This window comes from Budorcas taxicolor, chromosome 7, assembly GCF_023091745.1.
Source record: "Budorcas taxicolor isolate Tak-1 chromosome 7, Takin1.1, whole genome shotgun sequence".
Lineage (NCBI taxonomy): Eukaryota > Metazoa > Chordata > Mammalia > Artiodactyla > Bovidae > Budorcas > Budorcas taxicolor.
In genome coordinates, this window is record NC_068916.1 from 40619401 (window position 1) to 40626618 (window position 7218).

At 44.7% G+C, this 7218-nt stretch overlaps 1 pseudogene; it reads right to left on the bottom strand.

Annotated features, from left to right (window-relative positions):
* Positions 1-524: 524 nt before the first annotated feature.
* On the bottom strand, positions 525-907 carry LOC128051739 (nuclear transport factor 2-like; annotated as a pseudogene).
* Between the last annotated feature and the right edge of the window lie 6311 nt (positions 908-7218).

The window sequence follows — 7218 nt, forward strand, 5'->3', positions numbered from 1 at the left end:
ACTCTGGTCTCCTGCATCACAGGCAGACGCTTTAACCTCTGAGCTACCAGGGAAGCCCTAGCCTCACTTAAAAAAAAAAAAATCTGCCTTTATCCTCACAATTACTTGATATAATTGCTTGTTCTTTTTGTTGTTGTTAGGAAAATATTTATGGTTTTATTGCATGATGAGGCATTGAAACATCTGAACAAATCAGTATCTGGGTAGTGAGGCTTTCTCCTTCACTTTTATGGGTTACTAAAGCAATTTGTCAGTAGACTTCCAAAAAAAGAAAAATAGACAACCTTTTGCATTACTTAAGTCATTCCAAGGTATATGCTGGTACAACACAAACTTCTATCAGATGCAGCTAGTCTAGGATCCAAATATCATGTAAAACAGCTCAGTAGAGCAGCACACTGCACTCATTCCCACCGAGGCCCTGCTCATTTGTTGATAATTAGGCGTATTGGGAGGAATGTGAATAGTTGAATAGTAAGTGGAAGAGGAAGAAGAAATAGCATGAATGGCTGGCTGGGAGGGGTTCAGCCCAAGTTGTGCAGGGCAAGGCTGAACATGTCATTGGTACAAATCCAAGCAACCTTGATGCTCTTTAATAGGAACGTCTGGTGGGACTGCATGATGGGGTCTTCACTGGCCTTGAGCTGGCCCACAACTGTGCTGATGATGCAACTATCCAGCATGGGCTGATGGTCCTGAGCCATGATGCTGTGCTGGGTTTTCTGGAATGGAAGCTAGGCAATTTCTTCACAATGGCAGCTTTCCCTTGGAATTGCTGTCCTTCCCATGTGAAGCATGAGATGTCAAAATAAACTGCTCTTAGTTGGATTTTATCATTATCAAATAACTGGTAGTAATGTTGAATGAAGCTGGAGCCAGTCTGTTCCCAAACTGGCTTGTCTCCCATTCTGGAGCATCACCCAGCCTCACTGAGACCCAAGGAGCTGGCACAATGGTGGCAGCAACCCAACTTGGCCTGCCTGTTTTGTTTTAAAATTTACTTGTTCTACTAGTGCAGAGTTAACACCCTGATAAATCCTCAGAAGTTATCCAGCATCAAATTTCTTAACTGAGTTGAAAACAAACCCTGGAAAAGTTAACAGGGTATTTAAGGAATTTCCAGGGACTCAAACAAGTTCATCTGACCTCTGATTTCTGACTCTTTACAGGGACTGCTGCCTGGTGTGTTATAACAGAGCCTTCTGGTTGCTGGAGGCTGGACAGTCCATGCCCTTGGCCTTCTCTTCTGTTCTCCACGGGACCCTCCCACCTTTCATAATTCCTCCTTGTTGTTGTTCAATTACAAAGTCATGTCTGACTCTTTGAGACCCCATGTGTTGAAAGAAGGGAACCCCTTTTCCAGGGCCCAAGGCTGGGCTCTTGTCTGACACTCAGAAATGTATTGTCTAAGAAAAGAATTGTCACATAAGCTGACAAAGCAGAAGACTTTATTAAGAAGAGGTACCCATGCAAAGAGGAGTAGGGTGTGGGAATAAAGGTCTGATTCCCACATGGCTCACAGTCTCAGGTTATTTGGTGATAGGATTAGTTTCAGGGTTTTCTCTGACGAGTCACTCTGACTCAGGGTACTTCCTGGTGGGTCAAGCATTGCTCAACCAAAATGGATGCCAGTGAGGATTCTGGGAGGTAGTAGGGCATGGGGAGAAACATCAATAACCTCAGATATGCAGATGACACCACCCTTTTGGCAGAAAGGGAAGAACTAAAGAGCCTCTTGATGCAAGTAAAAGAGGAGAGTGAAAAAGCTGGCTTAAACCTCAACATTCAGAAAATGAAGATCATGGCATCCAATCCCATCACTTCATGGCAAATAGATGGGGAAACAATGGAAACAATGACAGACTTTATTTTTGGGCGTTCCCAAATCACTGCAGATGATGACTACAGCCATGAAATTAAAAGACAATTGCTCCTTGGAAGAAAAGCTATGACCAACCTAGATAGCATATTAAAAAGCAGAGATATTACTTTGCTGACAAAGGTCCAGGTAGTCAAAGCTATGGTTTTTGCAGTAGTCATGTATGGATATGAGAGTCAGACTATAAAGAAAGCTGAGCGCAGAAGAATTGATGCTTTTGAACTGTGGTGTTGGAGAAGACTCTTGAAAGTCCATTGGACTGCAAGGTCCAATGAATCCTAAAGGAAATCAATCCTGAATATTCATTGAAAGGACTGATGCTGAAGCTGAAACTCCAATCGTTTGGCCACCTGATGGGAAGAACTGACTCACTGGAAAGGACCCAGATGCTGGGAAAGATTGAAGGCAGAAGGAGAAGGTGACAACAGAGGATGAGATGGTTGGATGGCATCACTGACTCAATGGACGTGAGTTTGAGCAAGCTCTGGGAGTTGGTGATGGACAGGGAAGCCTGGCATGCTGCAGTCCATGGGGTCACAAAGAGTCGGATGCAATTGAACTGAACTGAACTGAGGACACGGGGCATCTCCTTTTGACCTCTTTCAAATTTATCCATTGGTGATGGCTTGTTAGTTCTGTGTTCCTTACTGGGACCTCCTGTCTTAAAATATAATTCATGCAAATGGTTACTGTGGTGCCTGGCCAGGGTGGGCAGTTTCAGTCATTGTGCTTCCCCTAACTCATGGACTGCAGCATACCAGGCTTCCCTGTCCTTCACTGTCTCCCAGAATTTGCTCAAACTCATGTCCATTGAGTTAGTGATGCCATCCAATCATTTCATCCTCTATTGACCCCTTCTCTTCCTGCCTTCAATCTTCCCCAGCATCAGGGTCTTTACCAATGAGTCGGCTCTTCAAATCAGGTGGCCAAAGTATCAGTCCTTCCAGTGAATATTCAAGGTTGATTTCCTTTAGGATTGACTGGTTTGATCTTATTGTCCAAGGGACTCTCAAGAGTCTTCTCCAACACCACAATTTTTAAAGCATCAATGCTTTAAAGCTTCTATGCTCAGCCTTCTTCTTTATGGTCCAACTCTCATATCCATCTATGGTGGCTCAGACGGTAAAGCGTCTGTCTACAATGCGGGAGACTTGGGTTCGATTCCTGGGTTGGGAAGATCCGCTGGAGAAGGAAATGGCAATCCACTCCAGTACTATTGCCTGGAAAATCCCATGAACAGAGGATCCATGGGGTCGCAAAGAGTCGGACACGACTGAGCAACTTCACTTTCTTCTTTCACTTTGACTGTATGGACCTTTGTCCTCAAAGTGATGTCTCTCCTAGCCCATTTCAACCTGTGGACACCGCTCCCCCGAACACACACACACACACATTTCAACCTGTGTACACCGCCCCCCCCGAACACACACACACACACACACACACCAGGCTCTAGGAGTTTCTGGGGACCTGCCCTGCCAGGGTCAGTTTCTTTGACGCAGGGGTGGTTGAGCCTTACAAAGGCCACGAACTGAGGGAGGGATGGGCTGGCCATAACGGAGAGTCTAGAACTGTGGCCTAGTCAGTTACTTCAGACTGGGAAGGGGAGGGTCCAGATGTGTGCACATCCAGCCAAGTACATTTCGCCCTGGCTCAGGAATTTCTGAGGGTGGGCAATATATTTTAAACAGCCTACCCCGTGGCGCTGCACTCCTGCAGATGACCAGACCCAGGAGCTGCCCGCCACAGTAGGTAATGACTCGTTAACAACTTTGGTTCTGTGATACCAACTTCGTTGTAAGAAAATCTCATGTTGGCCCTAACACCATTGTAAGGGTGAAATTGCGGGAGGCCTCGGGGATCAATATCTATTCCAAAAATGCCGTGCAGATGTTTGAAATCAGAATTAACCAGAATTTCAGTTCTCCCATTTCTAGGGTGAAAGGTTGTTTAAAGAAAATTTAAACACAAGTAATTTTCTTGGAGATTTCTGAAAAAAAGAAGAGGAAGAAGGAGAAGCTAGCAGGTTCATGCCTCACTATTGTTCGGATTTGATGACAGAAATTGAAGGAATGAGCAGGAACAAAAGGCATGGCACTCCCTGGGCTATCTTGTGCCCACTGCTGGTCTGTGCCTGTGGGGATCCCTCACATCTGCAAATAAAAAACTGGTCTTACAGTTGAGAACCATCGCCGCACGGAAAATCTCGCCTGAGTCTGAGCTTCCATTTCTCAAACTACAGCTACTCTCCAGGTTTTGTGAATTTGCCTTCCCTCTCCACTTCCAGTGACTTCTCTGATAGCACCTTTTGCACATTTCCTGTTGTTGTTCTGAGTCTTTGTGACCCCATGGACTACAGCACACCAGGCTTCCCTGTCCTTCACCATCTCCCAAAGCTTGCTCAAACTCATGCCATCCAACCATCTCATCCTCTGTCATCCCCTTCTCCTCCTGCCTCTGATCTTTCTCTGTATCAGGGTCTTTTCTCAGTTCAGTTCAGTTCAGTTGCTCAGTTGTGTCCGACTCTCTGCGACCCCATGAATCGCAGCACGCCAGACCTCCCTGTCCATCACCAACTCCCGGAGTTCACTCAGACTCACGTCCATCGAGTCTGTGATGCCATCCAGCCATCTCATCCTCTGTCGTCCCCTTCTCCTCCTGCCCCCAATCCCTCCCAGCATCAGAGTCTTTTCCAATGAGTCAACTCAGCATGAGGTGGCCAAAGTACTGGAGCTTCAGCTTTAGCATCATTCCTTCCAAAGAAATCCCAGGGCTGATCTCCTTCAGAATGGACTGGTTGAATCTCGTTGCAGTCCAAGGGACTCTCAAGAGTCTTCTCCAACACCACAGTTCAAAAGCATCAATTCTTCAGCGCTCAGCCTTCTTCACAGTCCAACGCTCACATCCATACATGACCACAGGAAAAACCATAGCCTTGACTAGACGGACCTTAGTCGGCAAAGTAATGCCTCTGCTTTTGAATATGCTATCTAGGTTGGTCATAACTTTTCTTCCAAGGAGTAAGTGTCTTTTAATTTCATGGCTGCAATCACCATCTGCAGTGATTTTGGAGCCCCCCAAAATAAAGTCTGACAGTGTTTCCACTGTTTCCCCATCTATTTCCCATGAAGTGATGGGACCAGATGCCATGATCTTTGTTTTCTGAAAGTTGAGCTTTAGGCCAACTTTTTCACTCTCCACTTTCACTTTCATCAAGAGGCTTGGGGTTTAAGAAAAAAAAAAAATCTGCATGTTGCCTATTGAATGCCATTCAGAATGAGAACAGGGAGCTCTTTTAACCTGGATTGTCCTGTCCGGTATGACTTTTTGTGACCCCATGGACTGTAGCTGGCAAGTCTCCTCCATCCATGAGATTTCTGAGGCAAGAATACTGATGTGGGTTGCCATTTTCTTCTCCAGGGGAGTTTCCGGACACAAAGGATGGAACCAGCATCTCTTGTGTCTCCTACATTGGCAGGCAGATTCTTTATCACTAGCACAACCTGGGAAGCCCTTTAAACCTGGGACCTTGCAGCGAATCCTCCTTTCCCGATAGGTCTTAGACTGGTGCATTTCACCCTGTGAGTTGCGCATGGGTTAATCAATGTAGTGGGCCAACACTTTTTTTTTTAATAGAAGAGACTGCTGCTGCTACTGCTGCTAAGTTGCTTCAGTCGTGTCCGACTCCTAGCGATCCCATAGACAGCAGCCCACCAGGTTCCGCCGTCCACGAGATTTTCCAGGCAAGAGTACTAGTGGAGATGAAGTATCAGAGCACATTGTTCTAGTTTGGAAATGAGTCCATAGCCTCAGGTGTTTCTGAAATAGGGCTTTTGTTTTCTCAATATCTGCAACAAGGAAGAATGAGGGGAGTATCCATCATCAAGAAACCACTGGTTAACTTCACTAAAGTTCCCACTTTCACAATTTTATTGGTGCTTTTAGAGAACAAAAGGAGACATCCTCACCTTCCAAATACTGTTGGTTTGAATATCTACACTGCAGTCTGGGAAGTCCTCAAAAGTAAACACAATCTACCTTTGAAATCACAAGCTTTGAAATCTATCCTAAATAACCACAGATAGGGTGGAATTTGCATTTGGAAAGGGACCCAAATATACATTTAAAAGAGAAGTGGAGGACTCTCCCCTTTATGGGGAACAACAAAGAGAAACCAGACCTAGAGGGAGGAAAATGAAAGGAAATTTTTTGTTCCATTAACCTTTAGAATTATAGGCTATGTCAGGGTAAGTATTGTTCCCAGAATTTTGTACCCATTTTGAACATACATGCATATTTACATCAGTTCTGTTCAGTTCAGTTCAGTCACTCAGTCGTGTCCGACTCTACGACCCCATGAATCGCAGCACTCCAGACCTCCCTGTCCATCACCATTTCTCAGAATTCACTCAAACTCACGTCCATCGAGTCGGTGATGCCATCCAGCCATCTCATCCTCAGTCATCCCCTTTTCCTCCTGCCCTCAGTCCCTCCCAGCATCAGAGTCTTTTCCAATCAGTCAACTCTTCGCATGAGATGGCCGAAGTACTGGAGTTTCAGCTTTAGCATCATTCCTTCCAAAGATACACATACAGAAATATGTACTCAATAAAAGGTTAAATGTATTTCTTTGGCTTGCAGTTTTAGAAGTGTGAGAGACAGTAGCCATATCATTATATCATTAGTTCTTTATTTTTTTCAATATTTATTTGGCTGCATTCTGTCTTAGTTGTGGCAGGAGAGATCAGGCATTGTGGTGCGACGGCTTAGTTGACCCAGGGCGCATGGGATCTTACTAGGGATCAAACCTGTATCCCCTGCACTGGAATGCAGATACTTAACCACTGGACCACCAGGGAAGTCCTTATCACGAGTTCTTAAAGGGCAGTCTTTGGAATACCTGTGTCGAATTCCAATTGTGTGTATAATGAAAACCCTGATTCCTGGCTCCTTCCAAAACCTTGCAAATGGCAAGCACTAAGTGGGAGTCTTTTCAACCTGCATTTAGCACCATCTGACCATCCTTTATCCTCAAAGAGCAGTGGAATCCTGTCTGCATCAAAACTAACTGGCATTTTCTCTGAAAGCAAGGCTTCCTTAGTCATGGAACTGCTGGAAGGTGGACCCAAGAAATCTTCCTTTTTCCTAAGTAGAGGTGAGTTTCTAAAACACTGTAAAGTTTGAACTGTGATAGATGATTTGAGTACATGCTAAAAGTTTTTCAGTCATTACCCCATAGATTCATTTTTTTTGTTGTTTTCATTTGTTTATTTAACATTCATCATCTCATAGTTAAAAAAATAAAAAAGGAAAACCGTATTTTAGGATTTACTTTCTTA